Source organism: Rhinolophus sinicus, linkage group LG14, assembly GCF_036562045.2.
Source record: "Rhinolophus sinicus isolate RSC01 linkage group LG14, ASM3656204v1, whole genome shotgun sequence".
Lineage (NCBI taxonomy): Eukaryota > Metazoa > Chordata > Mammalia > Chiroptera > Rhinolophidae > Rhinolophus > Rhinolophus sinicus.
Window position 1 is genome coordinate 23255017 of NC_133763.1, and position 17028 is coordinate 23272044.

The following is a 17028-nucleotide window of genomic DNA, read 5'->3' on the forward strand; positions in this document are numbered from 1 at the left end:
CTATGTCTTTGATCCACAAACGCCATGCTGGTTCAACTCATCATCATCTTGCATAGAAAAATGCTACAATCTACTGACTCCTCTCTTTATTTTCACTTCCACTGTTGCCCTCTTTCAGTCCCTTCTTCAAAAGTAGTCAGAGTCTCATTACCTTTCAGTGATTTCATGTTGCACTTAGAATAAAATGCAAACTTGCCATGGCCTAAAAGAACTAGGCTGATCTGCTTCCTGCCTGTCTATCTTCAAAGTGCCAGGGATACTGCAGTGAATGATAGGCTGATCTTCTGTTCTAATGTAGTTTTCTGAATTTGTGTGTGTGTGTGTGGGGGGGGGGTTGCTATACAATAAACAAGTACAAATTTAAAAATAAAAACCATTTCCTAGAGTAATGAGTATCATGAAGACAAACGGAGTATGTTGGAGAGTAATTGATATTTGTGGTGGTTTTTAGACTGACTAGTCAAGGTTTGCCTCTCTGAAGTGACATTTGAACTGAATGCTACAAAAGGATTTTTAGCACTTTCTAAGCAAAGGTTTATTTCTTATTACATCATAATCCAACTGAGGAACTCTGCTCCTTATCTGTCTAACTCTAGGGTATAGGCTAAGAGAGTAACCACCATCTTAAAACTTGCAGGTTGCTGTGACAAAAGGAAAGAGGATTCGGGAGGGTCTCACACAAGCAATGAAAAGTGCTCATGTGGAAGTGACACTTTTCCACCTACAATTAATTGACCATAAGTACATGATCCCACCCAAACCAAAAATCTAGGAAGTATGATCCTACCATGTCCCAGAAGGCAAAGAATCAGAAATATTTGGAAAGTGTTAAGGACAGCCATCGTCCTTCATATTCACAAGGGAAAATAAAAGGGAGGGAAAGGCATAGATACATGCTTATTAATGGAAAGAGTTTTAACAAAGCCATCCGTATTGCCAGGTCTGATCCCACTGGTAAGCATATAATAGACACAGAAGATGGTTTGGTGAATCTAGCCAAGACTTGATACTATCCCATCCCTCTAAGAATGAGGAAATGGTTTTGTACTATTTTACAGAGCTGAAAGAATGAGCCCATAGAATGTTACCTCATTCTCTTTACTCAAGATTCCAGTTTGCTCAGCTTCAGTCAACTGCCTTAGCTTTTCTAAAAGTCAAGAACAGTCTGGAAATATATGCATTCTCCATATCAACTCAGTAAAAATCAAAGAAATGGGCATAAGACTGACTCAGTGATTTTTCTGAATGGTTGATGATTTTCATTTCAAGATTATTATTACATATGACACATACATTTGCAGGAAGGAGTAAAAAGATTCAAGGTTATAATGATGTACTAAGGCATACATGTTTTTTCTTCTAGTGCTTTCATGATTTCTTTTTTAAAAATTCTTTGTTCTGTTTGAGATCTTTATTGTGAAACATTCCAGGCCTTATATTAAATATAATTAATGAGCTGAATACCTGTGTGCTCACCACCCAGTTTACAAAACAAAAAATATATAGTAGGCCCCGAGCTCATACAGGGCTGGGAATACTTTATGATCCTACCAACTAAATTAAAAAAATATATATTAACACAAGGATATTCTCAAAAGGGTATTGCATCAGTGTTGGGACCAAGTTATTCCTGTACTAAAGGCTGTAGTGGACCCACCTAACAAAGCATAAAAGCAAGCCTCAAAAGGACCAAGTTGACTACAAGTGATTTATCTACATCTCAAAAGAGGCGCCAAAATATTTTTGGAAAAAAAAAACAAAACACAGCAACTTCAGCAACTCACAAAATAAAATTCACAATATTTAGTATTTGTGTTTTTTTTAAATGCAAAGAAGCAGGAAAATAAGATCTAAAAAAAAAAAAATGTAATCAAGACCAAAGGCTCAGAAACTACAGAGACAATACAAGTAGTTGGCAGGAATGTTTAAATAGTATAAATACAGTTCATATGTTCAACAAAAAAAGGATGAATATTTTAAGGAGATAGGAAAAATGTAAAAAAAAATTTCGGTGGAGGGGGGTGGTAGATGAGGGTAAAGGGGGTCAAATATGTGGTGATAGAAGGAGAACTGACTGGGTGGTGAACACACAATGGTATTTATAGATGATGTAATACAGAATTGTACACCTGAAATCTATGTAACTTTACTAACAATTGTCACCCCAATAAACTTTAATTAAAAAAAAAAAAAGTGGCAAGAGAAAAGCAGTTAGTTACCTACAAGGGAGCTCCCATGAAACTGTCAGCTGATTTCTCAACGGAAAGTTTGCAGGCCAGAAGGGATTGGCAGGATATATTCAAAGTGATGAAAAGCAAGGACCTACAACTAAGATTACCCAGCAATATCAAAGGACAGATAAAGAGCTGCCCAAACAAGAAAAAGCTAAAGGAGTTCATCATTACTAAACCAGTATTACAAAGAATCTTAGAGAGACTTCTTTAAGATGAAAAAAAAGATAAAAAATATGAATTATAAAATGGCAATAACTACATATCTATAACCAATCACTTTCAATATACATGGAGTAAATGCTCAAATCAAAAGGTAGGGTGGCTGAATGGATAAGAAAAGAAGGCCCTTACATATGCTGCCTACAAGAGACTCACTTCACATCAAAAGACACACACAGACTGAAAATAACAGGATGGGAAAAAGATATTTCATGAAAATAGAAACAAATAAACAAAAGGCTGCGGTAGGAATACTCAAATCAGACAAAATAGACTTTAAAACAAAGATTATAACAGACAAAGAAGGACCCAGTAATCCAATTCTGGGTATTTATCAAAAGAAATGCAAAATGCTACTTTGAGGGGACGAATGCATCCATATGTTCATTGCAGCACTGTTTACAATGGCCAAGATGTGGAGGCATCCTGGGTGTCCATCAGTAAATGAATGGATAAAGAGTAGGTGATATATATATATATATATATATATATATATATATATATACACATGTTGTATATATATATATATCACCTATGAAATGGAATATGTAATGTAATTATATATATATATATATATATATATATATATATATATATATATGTAATGGAATGTTGCTAGGCCATGAAAGGAAATGGGTTTTTGGCATCTGTGGCAGCATGGGTGGACCTGGATGATATTGTGCTGAGTGGAGTATGTCAGAGAAAGATACATGCAACATGATTTCACTTATATGTGGATTCTAAAGAACAAAAAAATAAAACAGGAAAATATTAATAGAAATTCACAACAATGCACTACTGGACTACATTTATAAATGGTTTAGGTGGTAAATTTTTTGTGGTTTTAACAAAATAAAAAAACTGCTAATCTAGAAGGCAACAAACAAAACAAATAACTAAATTCTAGAAGTGAAAAATGAGAAGAAAAATATAGTATGGAAAAAATTATCAGATTAGACACTGTAGAAGTAGACATTAATAAACTTAAAAAAGTTAATAGAAATCACCTGCAATGAGACAGGAAAAACTGGAAAAAAATATCAATGAGCTGTACTCAAATGGACTAATATAGATATAATTGGATTCCCACAGAGAGGAGAGGGGATGGGATAAAAAGTTTTGAAGAACTAATGGCTGAAATTTTTCCAAATTTAATGAAAATTATAAAATCCTATTTCCAAGAAGCTCAATGAATCCCAAGCAGAACAAAGAACTACACCAATACACATCATAACCATGTTTCTTAAAATCAGTCATAAAGAAAAACAGCAGCCAGAAAAATAAGACACACATACAGAAGAACAAACGAGTGACAGAGAACTTCTCATTGGAATAAATGAAAGCCAGAAGACAATGGAGCAACACCTTTAAAGTGATGAAAGAAAAACAATGGTCACCTAGATTTCCATATACAGTAAGTATCCACTTAATAAATGAAAGTGAAATACTCAGACATAACAAAGCTAGAAAAATTCACCACCAGCAGTCCAGCATTATAATAAATATTGAAAAAAATCCTCCAGATGGAAGAAAAATAATACTAACTATAAACCTGGAAATATACAAAGAAATAAAAAGCACTAGAAATTGAATGTTTGTGATTAAATATAAAATACATTTCCCCTAATTTCTAAATATTTTAAAAACACAATTGACTGTTTAAACTAAAAAAACAACAATGTGGAGTTACTAATATAGGTATGTAGAAATAAAACGTGTAACAATAGCACAAAATCCAGGAAAGATAAAATGCAAGTAAACTACGTATTATAATCAGCTTATACTACACATAAAGAATAATATTAGAAGGTACATTGTAATAAGTCAAAGATGTCTACTAAAATGCTAAAGTAACTTATAAAGAAAACAATGAGGTATAGAAATTAATGGTAGGAATAATAACTTTTTCCCAATAAGTAAATAAAGGAGATTAAATGGAATCATAAAATATACTAAGTTATCCTAAACAAAGTCTGAAAAAGAGCAAAATATCACAAAGAAGAGATAGAATGAATAAATAGCAAAATGGTAGATTTAATCCAAACACACCAATAATCACATTAAATGTAAATGCTTTAAACACAACAAAAGGTAGAGATTTTTGAAACAAAAAGGTAGAGGTTGTCAGATTGTATGGAAAGACAGAACAGTACTAAGTACACATGTACCTAATAGAGTTTCAAAATACATTAAAAAAGAAAATGATAAAATTGCAAGAAGAAATACATCAATCCACAGTTATAGCCGCTATTATAAATGTCAATGTCCCTCTTTCAATAAATGATAAAAGAAGTAGAAAATCAGTAAGAATATAGAAGACTTGAATCAACAAACATTCTACCTAACATTTTTTTTTTTTTAATCTGGCTGGATCGTTGACCAAGCTAGATCATAAAATGGGCCTTAAGGAAAGTCTTAATAAATGTGAGAGAATTCAAATAATACAAACTATGATTTCCAACCACAATGGAATTTGGAAACAGCAGAAAGATATCTGGAAAATCCCCATATATTTGGAGTCTTAACATTTCTAAATAACCCATGAGTCAAAGAAGAAATCACAGAAGAAATTTTAAAATATTTTTAATAGAATGAAAATGAAAGCATGACGTATCAATATTTGTGGGGTGTAGCTAAGCAAGTTCTTAGAGAAAATTTTATAGAAATAAGCATTTATAGGGGAAATAAAAGTCTCAAGTCAATGGTTAAAGCTTAAGAAGCTAGATAAAGGAGAGCAAAATAAATCCAAGTAAACAGAAAAGGAAATAAAAGAAATCAATGAAAATAAAAAAGAGAAAATGAAGAAAAAGAGAAAACCAATTAAACTGTAAATAGTTTGTTTGAGATCAATAAAACTGGTAAACCTCAAGCAAGACCAACAACAGGATAAAAAGAGAAACGACACAAACTACTAATAGGAAAGAGAGAGGAACCATGACTACAAATCCTTCAAACATTAAAAGAGATATAGGAATATAGTGGACACATTTATGCCAATCAGCTCAGAAACTTCGATAAATTAAGTGGACAAATTCTTTGCAATCCACAAACTACCCAAGCTGATTCAAGAAACAATAGAGACAGGACTTCTGGAATGGTGGTGTAAGGAGCTTAGCAGAACATCTCCCAAATGAAAAAAATCACTTAAGTGATGAAAATTATTATTGTTTTTTAATTTAAGTTCTATGGAAATTGTCCTAATGGCATAGAGCAAATGAAGAAACATTTATTCAAGAAAATCTAATAAATCTTGGTAAGAACAGCAAGAATCTGTGCCATTTGAGTTGTGTGCCACTCCTTTCACCACCAACCCCATCCCCAACTTGGAGAAATATCAACTCTATGCAGCTATGTACAGGAAAATGGGTTCTCTGTCTCCCCTCTTAGCTCCCAGTCTCAGGGTGACAGTTTCTCCCTGTAAGAGTAGGCTGCTGGCATCTCTAATACCCTCAGCTTCAGTTACAAGAACTCTATTCCAGGCAAGTGCAGCCAAAAGGACTGGGGCCCTTTTACCCCAACTAGTCCTTACTTGTAGGGTGGAAGCTCTACCCCAGTTGGTGGCAAGTTGAAAATATTGGTCCAGAGAGCCTGTGGGGGCAGAGCCCCAGAAAGTAGTTTACAGGCTCTCGGCCTCACGTGGAGGAGTGCTGGCTCGGGTAGTAGATGGCCGTCAGCTGTGGCTGATTGGCCGTCAGCTGTAGCCAGTTAGCCAATTAGCCGCTAATATAACTGCTGCGGCTACGGAGGAGAGGGGAGGAGAGTGAAAGAGAGTTGTCGGTGGGTTGCAGACAAAACGGACAGCAGGTCGTACGTCCAGTGAACCCAGCCTCCAGTGAGACCATAGTGGTATGACTCCCCTACCTATGGCTCCGTGGGTGTTCCTTTTTGGCCTCACCATATCCTGTGTTATGTGGGGAGCGGGACCAGAGACCCTGCAGGCCTCCCCGCATGACAAATGGCACAGCGAGCAGGGTATGGTGCCGGCCAAAACCTACCGAAGCATGGTGGAGCGGTTTGTTCGTGTGAGAGCCCAGCTTCGGGAGGCCCATGAGGAGCGACACCGGGAACGGGAGGCACGGTCTGCCTGGGAGACTCGAGCCTCCAGCTGGCACACCACCTTCTTGGGCATAGAAGGCGGTGTCCTCCTTTTGTTGGTCTGCTGCGGCCTTAGGATCCGAAGCTTGTGGATAGCTTACAAGGAGGCCTCCACCAACTCAGACACCTGCCACGGTGAGCAAGATTCCGACCAGGTAGGAATGGAGTCTGACTCTGGGCAGGAGGACGTGTGGCCCCCACACAGTGTGTGGTGTCCGGTGGCCACTGTTCTCAGGAGTTGGACCCAAGGAGGGGTGGGAGGACATGGACGGCTCTCCAGCCAGTGTGGAGAGGGCGCTGCAGGCTCTGGCTGAGCAGTTGCTGGAGGAGGAGAAGGCTACAGCCGGCCGCGTGGGCTGGATGTTCCTCACGGCCTTGAGTCTCAACACGGAAAATGCACTTAATGAAGTGGCCCAGGTGCCTGACCAGGTGTCCCGGTTGGCGGAGCTGGAAGCCTGGGTCCGCCTGTTTGAAGAGGGGCCCCAAGGTGGAGACTCTGAGGCAGAGGCGGAGGAAGCAAGTGGAGACAATGTAGCCCCCAACTCCCAAGCCCGGCCAATCTTGAAGCAAAAGGTAAAGCATGAGCAACCTTTGGGCCCCAGGGGCATTGCTGCTGGCAACCCAGCTGTGACTGAGTTCACAACCTACACCCCATACACTCCCACTGAGTTGCAGGAGCTGGGGAGGCGGTACAGACAGCGCCCTGGAGAGCCAGTCTCAGCTTGGCTGTTACGTTTATGGGATGAGGGAGCAGACAACATTCTCTGCTCCCCAGGCGAGATGGAAAAGCTAGCCTTCGTGACAGTGCATCCATCCCTGCGACAAAGGTTACAAAACTGCCATAGGTTGGCCCACAACCAGGGCAACCATTCTCTAATGGAGTGGCTCACTGCTGCGGTACGCACAGTATGGGGACAGGCTGGCGAGCTGCCAGACACTGTGAGTCCATGGCAGTCATATACAGAACTTACGCAAATAATCCGTGAAATGGGTATGAGACATGCTATTTTTAACCTCAACATGCAGGGCCCAGATGACGAGCTTTTTACTGCCAGCATGAGAGATCTGGTGTTGGATACTGCACCTGCAAGTGCTTTTGGATCCTAGGTTTCTATTCTTACAGAGTATGTAGGGCAACGGATCCATGAAGTTACAACTGCCATGGTCACCCTAGGGGATGTAGAAACCTGGAGGCGAAGGAAGTTAAGAAGGTGGTCCACGCAGTTGAGACCTGGAATCCCAAATGAAAGGTAAATTGTGAGGTCGCAGGCCTCAGAGAGTAACACGCGCACAAATGTGGCGTGAACTCGTGGCAGCAGGGGTTGATAGGAAGAAAATAGACCAGCAACCCAATGCACTCCTGCTTGAACTTTGGAAACAGTTGCGTCCAGAACAACAATTCGGAGAAGCATAAAGGAGGAGTCTGGCAAAGCGCGACCCGTGTCCCTCCAGGACTTCATGCAGCCGCTTGAGGCCGACTCCTTGCAGCTTGATTAGGGGTGGGGCCAAGGTACCCGGTCAGAGGGGACGAGCAGGGACCGGAGGCCCCACATGGAACTGTCCATACATTGGTCCCCTTCGAATGTACAGAGGGTTTTGGCTCTAGTTGACACTGGTGCTGACTGCAGTCTCGTTTATGGGAACCCAGAACTGTTCCCCGGACCAGCAGTCTGCATTGATGGCTACGGGGGAAAAACTGTGACTGTGAAAGCCGTTTCCTTACCACTGGGTATAGGAAGGCTCCCTCCTCGTACCTACAAGGTTTATGTCTCCCCCGTTCCGGAGTATATTCTAGGGGTGGACGTGCTACATGGCCTCAGCTTACAGACATCGGTAGGAGAGTTCCGTCTCCGGATCCGGGTGGTGAAAGCAGTGACACACAGGCATGCTCACCACCCTCCTCAAGCGTTGCCACAGCCCTGGCGCGTGGTTACAGTGCGACAGTATCACCTGCCAGGAGGACAGGAGGAGATCGGTCATACAATATTGGAATTGGAGAAGGCACATATTGTGAGGCCAACGCACAGTCCCTTTAACTCCCCAGTATGGCCTGTCAAGAAGCCAGGGGGGACCGGGCGAAAGACTGTGGACTATAGGGAGTTAAATAAGGTGACGCCACCCTTGCACGCTGCAGTGCCTTCAATTCATGATTTAATGGATCGTCTGACTGTCCGCCTAGGGACATATCACTATGTAGTGGACTTGGCCAATGCTTTTTTCTCCATTGACATTGCACCCGAGTGTCAAGAGCAGTTTGCTTTTACGTGCGATGGGCGTCAGTGGACTTTTCAAGTCCTTCCACAAGGATACTTGCACAGCCCCACTATCTGCCAAGGGCTTGTGGCCCAGAATTTGGCACAGTGGGATCACCCATCCTCTGTGGCCTTGTTTCATTATGTTGATGACATTCTGTTAACCTCAGATTCTCTTTCTGATTTAGAGCAAGCAGCTCCCTCTCTTCTCCGCCACCTGAAGTCACGCGGCTGGGCGGTGAATGAGGAAAAGGTCCAAGGCCCTGGCTTATCCGTCAAGTTTTTGGGTGTTGTGTGGTCGGGTAAGACAAAGGTTATACCTGAGGCAATCATTGACAAAATACAAGCCTTTCCCCGGCCGACCAAGATCTCCCAACTGCAGACGTATTTGGGTCTGCTAGGATATTGGTGGGCGTTTGTACCCCATTTAGCACAAATGGCAAGGCCCTTGTACAATATGATAAAAAAAAGGGGGCCTCATGGGATTGGACTGAGGCTATAGAGCAAGCCTTCGTTGCCACGAAACGGGCAGTGCAGCAGGCACAGGCTCTGAAAGTAGTGGACCCAGGCCGCCCATTTGAACTTGATGTTCACATAACCCAAGAGGGGTACGGATGGGGCCTCTGGCAACGGCAGGAGCGTCTCCGGTTGCCAGTGGGATTTTGGTCCCAATTATGGAAAGGAGCGGAGGTCCGCTACTCTCTAATAGAGAAACAGCTGGCTGCTGTGTATGCAGCCCTAGTGGCCACAGAAGCCATCACAGGAACGGCACGCGTGTTGGTTAGAACAACGTATCCTGTCCAGGGGTGGGTCCGTACGTGGACCCAGGGACCCAAAACGGAGGTGGCACAGACCACCACCCTCGCCAAGTGGGGTGCCTACTTGGAGCAACGTAGCACCCTTAGTTCAAGCCCTTTGAGCACAGAGCTACAACAGGTCCTGGGGCCTGTGGAGCTTGTAGCCCAGGCTGAGCCAAGTGCTCTGCCTAGAGGGCAGGACTTGGAGCCCTCGCCCTACAAAGAAGGACAGTCCCCAGTACCTGAGGATGCCTGGTTTACCGATGGTTCTAGCCGAGGGGCTGCAGCTGTTTGGATGGCTATTGGTGTGCAGCCCAAAACAGACACCATTTGGTTTGACACTGGGATGGGCCAGAGTAGCCAGTGGGCTGAATTACGGGCTGTGTGGATGGTGATCAGCCACGAGCCTGGGCCCCTAGTTATTTGCACTGACAGCTGGGCGGTGTTCCGGTGCCTAACGCTGTGGCTGCCTACATGGAAACACCAAAACTGGTTGGTGGGACACCGTCCACTGTGGGGTCAAGCCATGTGGCAGGACCTCTGGGACCTAGGGCAGAAAAAGGAGGTGACCTTAATGCATGTCACAGGTCACTCCCCCCTAGTGTCCCCAGGTAATGATGAAGCAGACGCCCTAGCACGTGTACGATGGTTAGAGCGGGCTCCTGCCACTGATGTGGCCCATTGGCTGCATAGGAAATTACAGCATGCTGGAAGCCGAACCATGTGGCAGGTGAGCAGACGCTGGGGCCTGCCTTTGAAATGGCAGGAGATAGCAGATGCCTGCTATGACTGTGCCGTCTGTGCCCAGGACAGCCCCCAAAGGCAGAGGCTCCCCTGGGAGACACAGCAGATTACGCGAGGGAGGGTGTCCCTCACTCGCTGGCAAGTGGATTACATTGGACCCCTGCCTAAGGCCCACAATGCGATATATGCATTTACAGCAGTGGACACTGCTACGGGGTTGATGTTTGCTTGGCCCTGTCCGGCTGCGGATCAGCGGCATACAGTGGTCGCCCTTACATGACTGTGCGCCCTCTATGGGCGCCCCCAAGTCATTGAAAGTGACAGGGGTACCCATTTTACGGGGCAAGAAGTGCAGCGCTGGGCTGCCAGGATGGACGTGCAATGGTTGTTTCATACCCCGTACAATCCGCAAGCAGCTGGCATGATTGAACGCTATAATGGCCTTTTGAAGCAAGGTCTCCGGGTGTCAAAACACCCTCCCACGATGCGTGACTGGGCCTCGCGTCTATGGGACGTCCTGAGAGTCCTGAATGAGAGACCACGGAAGGGAGGGCCCGCGCCAATAGAAGCTCTGCTACATCGAACGGCCGCTCCCATTCAATTACAAGTTACCACCAGTGAGACTGTTAAAGCCAGGCTACGGCAGAAATGGGAACATTTTGCTGCCAGCACCCACATGCTTGAAAGCAGGGGAACGGCAGCAATGGACTTGGCCCTGGCAGGTCAAAAGCCCCCACTGTCGGTGGTTGGGTCTGATAGCCCCATGGGGGGCCGGTTTGACTCATGATTTGCAAGTGACGCCAGGGGTGGTGGCTGAGTGGCCACCACAAGTGACTGTAGTATACAGAGGTCCCGATACCGGGAAGATTTTGCAAGGAAACTATGTGCTCTCACTATGGCCTATTATGGGGTCCCTGTTCTGTTACATGTTGAAACTATGCAAGGGACCCCAAGCACTGCCATAAATGTTTGGTACCACAAACCGGGAAAGGTGCCAGTGGCAGCAACCCTCCTTTCCCAGGACAAGAAGCTGGCATGTATCCTCCCAGATGGAAGGGATTTGCCATTGTTGGTTCCTAAGACTACGGTTTCTTTTCGTCCATAGGTGTCAGTAGGCTAATATGACACAGGGACCCTCGCGGAAGACGCTTGTCGCATAGATTGTGAGGCGAGAACCTGTAGGGGTGGAGTGTGGGGACAGAGCCCCAGAAAGTAGTTTACAGGCTCTCGGCCTCACGTGGAGGAGTGCTGGCTCGGGTAGTAGATGGCCGTCAGCTGTGGCTGATTGGCCGTCAGCTAGCTGTAGCCAATTAGCCAATTAGCCGCTAATATAACTGCTGCGGCTACGGAGGAGAGGGGAGGAGAGTGAAAGAGAGTCGTCGGTGGGTTGCAGACAAAACGGACAGCAGGTCGCACGTCCAGTGAACCCAGCCTCCAGTGAGACCGTAGTGGTATGACTCCCCTACCTATGGCTCCGTGGGTGTTCCTTTTTGGCCTCACCATATCCTGCGTTCTGTGGGGAGCAGGACCAGAGACCCTGCAGGCCTCCCCGCACGACAGAGCCCAGCCCCAGCTTGCTCATAGGATGCAGGTTCCATACTAAGAAGGATGTTATAAGCTGAATTGTGTCCCTGTAAAATTCACATGTTGAAATCTTAACTCCCAGTAACTCATAATGTGATTGTATTTGGAGAAAATGTCTTTAATAAGGTAATTAGGTTAAAATTAAGACATTAGGGTGGGGCATAATTCACAATGACTGGTGTCCTTATAAGAAAAGGAAATTTTGGCAAAAACCTATATTGAGGGAAGACATTGTGAAGACACAGGGAGAAGACAGTAATCCACAACCAAGGAGAGGCTGTGGGGACAGAGTCAGGAGTGCAGTTTCCAGGCACTCGGCCTCACGTGGAAAGGTGCTGGCTCACGTAGTAAACGGCCATCAACTGTGATTGGATGGCCATCAGCTGTGGCTAGTTGGCCATCAGCTGTAACCAGTGAGCCATTGGCCATTAATATAACTGCCATGGCTACGCTGGCAGAGAAAGTGGGGGCTAGCAAGAAGATGGTGGCTAAGCTAGCAAACGTGGATTGCAGAGAGGCACAGAGTATAGTGGTATGACTCCCCTATCTATGGCTCCGTGGGTGTTCCTTTTTGGCCTCGCCATGTCCTGCATTCTTATGTGAGGAGCGGGAGATGAGATCCCACATGAGTCCCTGCATGACACATGGCGCAGTGAGCAGGGTACGGTGCCTGCCAAAGCTCTCCGAAGGGCGGTGGAGCAGTTTGTGCATATGAACCCTCAGTCTCAGGAAGACCAGGAGGAGCAGCTCCCGGAGAGCTGGATTCCTGTGGAGGGGCAGAAGACGTGGACAGATCTCCAATCAGCATAGGCCGGAGAAAACGAAGGTTGCTGCGGCCCTGTGGGCTGGGAAGTGCTTGCTGAGGCAGCCCGGATGCAGGACTTGTAGTCCCAGGAGGAAACGCTTGTTGAGTCCTCCATGGGAGATGAGGGTGAGGTCAAAGTCGTTCCTCACTCCCAGGACAGCCCTGGCGAATGACTATGGACTATGGGGAATTGCCTTCCATTCCTAATTTAATGGACCGCCTGACTGTTTGTTTGGGAACATACCACCATATAGTGGAACTGGCAGATGTTTGCTTTTGTGTCTTGACCGGCCACCATGGAGAATGTGTAAGCACCTTGACTGTGAGTCACTGTTGTTCCAGCACAGTACCCTGAGAGGTCCAGCGAAAATCGCCGTGCCCTGAGAACCCTGGCTGAGCCCAGGAAGTCTGGCTGTGCCCAGTGAGAGCAGCAGTGCCCTGAGAGCCCTGGCTGAGTCCAGGAAGTCTGGCTGTGCCCAGAGAGAGTGGCAGTGCCCTGAGAGCCATGGCTGAGTCCAGGAAGTCTGGCTGTGCCCAGAGAGAGCGACAGTGCCCTGAGAGTCCCTGGCTATGCCCGGGGAGACTGGTGGTACCCTAAGAAGCCCAGGAAGTCTGGCTGTGCCCAGAAGAACTGGTGGTGCCCCGCAAAACCCTGGCTGTGCCCAGAGAGCCTGGCTGTGTCCAGGATATTGCATTCACCTCCAGGCTCCTCTTACAGGGCCCCTCGTGGACAATGCTTGTCGCGTAGATTGTGAGGCAAAACGCTTAGGGGTAGAGTGTGGGGACAGAGCCAGGAGTGCAGTTTCCAGGCTCTCGGCCTCACGTGGAAAGGTGCTGGCTCAGGTAGTAAATGGCCATCAACTGTGATTGGATGGCCTTCAGCTGTGGCTAGTTGGTCGTCAGCTGTAACCAGTGAGCCATTGGCCACTAATATAACTGCTGTGGGTATGGTAGCAGCAAATCGGGCTAGCAAGAAGATGGTGGCCTAGCTAGCAAGTGCGCATTGCAGTTAGCAGTGTGGAGGGCAGAATGTGGACTGCAGATTGCAGAGAGGCACATTGCAGTTAGCACAGGGGATTGCAGATCGTGTGGCTCCTGCTTCCTGTGTCTCCAACCCAGTTGCCAGCCAGCCTATAGTGGTGTGAATCTCCTATGTATGGCTCCATGGGTGTTCCTTTTTGGCCTCACCATGTCCTGCGTTCTTATGTGGGGAGCGGGACCAGAGATCCCGCCTGACACCCTGCATGACATCTGTACCTTGGTAGCTTCATACTTTTCTTGATATAGATCTTGTGTATTCTTGTCAAGTTTTGCCAAAATATATATTTGAAAACTTCTGCTGTGAATATTTTTTCTTTCATTACATGTTCTAACCAGCAATAGTTTGTAGCTAGAACAACCATTCATTTCTGTACATTGATTTAGTAACTGGATATATTTCTGAATTTTCTCATTAGTGACTTTTAAATAGCTTTTTATTAATTTACCCTTTGTATGTTAATCATGAGATAATGATAATTTTGTATTGTTTCAGTTATTATGTTTATTTCATTCCCTTACAAAGGGTAGAGAGAGATCAATTACAGTTGACCCTTGAACAAGACAAAGGTTAAGCCTCCCCCACCCCCACAGTCAAAAATCCACATATAACTTTTGACTCCCCCAAAACTTAATGACAGTCTCTTGTGGACACTAAAACCCTGAGATGCTCTATTTCCTTATATAAAATGGCATAGAACAATGCAGTCAGCCATCTATCTACAACTGCAGATTCCTAGAAATCCTGGCTGGTTTAAACCTACAGGTGCTAATCCTGGAAATATAGAGATCTGATGCTATATTCATTGAAAAAAACATCTGTGTATAAATGGACCCTCCCAGTTCAAATCTCTGTTTTTCAAGAGTCAACTGTAATTAGACCACTGAGGTTTCTTAGAAGATATAGGACTTGGGAGACGTCATCAAAATGGCGGCGTGAGGTGAGCCTCTGGAAATCTCCCCGTGAATTTACAACAAATGGAAAAACTGTAACTCCACAAAGGACTCCTTGCACAGCAGACAGGCAAGACAAAGGGTCTCACTACTGAATTCACCTAAAGGTGGGCAAATTTAGTGAGCAGGGGAGGAGGCAAGGGAGAAGTCTGGAGACAGGACCACGCAGGCACAGGACACAGACGTAGCTCAGTAATCCGAGCTCGCTGCATCCCGGAACTACTGCAGCTGTGGGAGAGGGAAGAACTCGGATTGTTACCGCTCTGCTTATGGCTCATGGGGCTGAGGAGAGAGCATATAACATAGCTGAACGCAGCGCTCACAGCAGAGGCCTCAGAGCAAAGACTGAGGGAAGAAGGCTGAAAACAGTGCTTTAAGCCCTCACAGCCCCAGAGAATGGAAGCCTTAGGCACTAAGACTAGCTGGCCCCTCCCTACCCTCCCAGAGCTCGCCCTGCCCCCACCTGCCCAGTGCTAGAAGAGGAACAGTAGCAGTGTCAGATCAAAAGAACAGGATATTTGCAGTTCTGAGAACTGTGGTCCACAGACACAGATTAACAGCCCAACTAGTTCCAGCAAAGGGGAGGGAGCTGTGGAAGCAGGACCGGCTGTGGTGGTGGTCGCTGCCATTGCTCTGGGCCAATTCTTACAACTCACCCCGCCCCTGTCCCCACCTATTTGGGCAAATACCTGCAGGAGTAAACACAACTGCTGAAACACACAAGCTCTGAATCTGGTGCAGGAAGAGCTTTCGAACTTCAAAAGCGCTCCACATCCCACAGGGATGCTGTGCCCTATGACCCAGGCAAACTGTTAACAGAGGACAAGCCCACCTTCTAGGGAATGCCCCCACTGTGTGAGAAGCTAGAATAGTGCAGAGAAAACATAACACTACAGTGTGAGAGAGAAAAAATGGCAGCAGTCGGAAAGAAAATAAAACATTCTACAAACACGTAATATAAAACAAAAGAAACCTCTTCCTATCAACCTGTTACAGAACCCATCCTATAGATATCTAGGAAGAGACATAATAAATCATTAATTGCCATGAATAACCAAGGCAACAAGACAGCTCAGAGAGACAATGAAAAGTCTCCAGAAAAAAAACTTAAAGATATGGAAATATATGACTTAAATGACAGAGAATTCAAGATTGCAGTTCTGAAAAAAACTCAATCAGATACTAGAAAACACAAAAAGGCAGTTTAATGAACTCAGAAACAGAATCAGAGAACAACATGAACATTTTACCGAAGAGATTCAAATTTTTAAAAAGAACCAATAGAATTTCTGGAGACTAAGAACTCAATAGAAGAAATTAAGAATGAAATAGCCAGCTTAGGTAGTAGAGTTGACCAGATGGAGGAAAGAATCAGTGACATCGAAGATAGAAATCTGGAAATGACACAGATGGAAGAAGAAAGAGACTTGAGACTTAAAAGAAATGAAAGAACTCTACAAGAACTTTCTGACTCCATCAGAAAGAGCAATATAAGAGTAATGGTCATACCAGAAGGAGAAGAAAGACAGAAGGGAACAGAGAATATATTCAAACAAATTATTGATGAGAACTTTCCAAACTTGTGGAAAGAACTGGATCCTCGAATACGAGAAGCAAATAGAACACCTAATTACCTCAATCCCAACAGACCTTCTCCAAGGAGCATTGTATTGAAGCTGTAAAAATCAACGACAAAGAAAGAACCCTCAAGGCAGCCAGGGAAAAGAAGACGGTAACCTACAAAGGAAAGCCCATAAGATTATCATCAGAATTCTCAGCAGAAACTCTACAAGCCAGGAGGGAGTAGAACCAAATATTCAAACTATTGAAAGAGAGAAATTATGAGACAAGAATAGTATGCGCAGCAAAGAGATCCTTTAGATATGAAGGAGGAATAGAGACCTTCCAGACATATAGAAGCTGATGGAATTTTCTAATACGAGACCTGCACTACAGAAATTCTAAAGGACCACCATCAACAAGGACAATTTGTGGCAACCAAAACATAAAAAGGGGGAGAGTAAAGGCCTGAACCGGAACATGGGAATGGAGAAAGTAGGCATGCTGAAGAAAATGGAATACTCTAAATATCAAAATTTCTTTTACATAAACTTAAGGGTAACCGCTCAAAAAAAAAAAAAAAAAAAAAAAAAAAAAAAAAATCCAGAACTGAAATATATACTGTAATAAAACAAGAAACAGATGGAAAAATCATAGAATGCCACTACACAGAAATAACAGACAACAAAAAGGCAAGGAAACAATGGAGACACAGTCTTACCAGAAAACTAAAGAGAAAATGATAG